This window comes from Condylura cristata, unplaced genomic scaffold, assembly GCF_000260355.1.
Source record: "Condylura cristata isolate star-nosed mole 26May11 unplaced genomic scaffold, ConCri1.0 scaffold00006, whole genome shotgun sequence".
Classification (NCBI taxonomy): Eukaryota; Metazoa; Chordata; class Mammalia; order Eulipotyphla; family Talpidae; genus Condylura; species Condylura cristata.
The window spans coordinates 1463798-1464774 of record NW_004567107.1 but is presented as its reverse complement, the minus strand read 5'-3'; positions in this window follow the sequence as shown (position 1 = coordinate 1464774).

Here is a 977-nt window from a genome sequence, read left to right as displayed (position 1 = left end):
CGCGCCTGGGGGCCGAGTCGGGGTGCGCAGGTGCGGTGCGGCGCGTGGGATCTGGCTTGCGGGGGGCGCGGTCGCTGGATGCCGCTTGGGGTCGCGTCCGCCGGCCTTCGGGTGTGGATGCCGTGTGCAGACGTGGCGCCCAGTCGTGGACCAGCCCGTCGGGCGTTCCTGGACTCCCTGCAGAGGGGAGAGGGGGACCCGCCTCCCGGAGGGCAGGTGGCAGGGGGGGCTCCCCGCCTCGGTCACCTCTGGCGCAGGTCCGACAGGCTCCGTGGGGCAGCTGTGGCCCCGTCTTCAGAGGAGAAACGAGCCCAGACTTGTCAGGGCTGCGAAGCCAGCTGTCTCCTCCAAACCTGGGGCCCAGGGCCCCTGGCCTGTGCCCCAGCGCCCTCCCTCCCGGAGGAAGTGAAAGCAAGTTTGCTCCGCCAAGACCAGGCAGTTTGGGCCAACGGGGTGCGATCACCAGCGTTGGCCAGTCTGTTTCTTTTTCTGGTTTCAGAAGTAATCCGGGGTTATTATGAACGACCTAGGTACTGAGATAACATTTAGACAGAAGAAGAACTGGGGATCCCTGGTGGCACAAGGGGTTAAGTCTCAGCACTGTGAAGCTCTCAGCAGCCAGTGTGGATTGAGTTCTATCCCCAGCCGGGGCCCACATGGCCAGGGAGGGCCCAGGGGCAGCAGCCCCTCCGGTCTCCCCGCTGCCCCCTCAGCAGTGGGTTTCATGGAGCCATTTCTGCTCCCCACTGTCTCTGGTGAATCCTCGCCTCCCTGCACCTCTGGCCTGCACCCAGGTCTGTGTGCACGAATAAAATAAATCCTAAAGGGCCTCCCTGGTGGCACAACGGGTTAAAGCGCCGCCCTGTGAAGCTGTCGGCAGCCGCTGATGCGGTAGTTTGACCCCCACAGGGAGCGACCCACATGGCACGGCGCACTGCTCCTGTCTCCCCGCTGCCCCCTCAGCAGTGGGCTTCGTC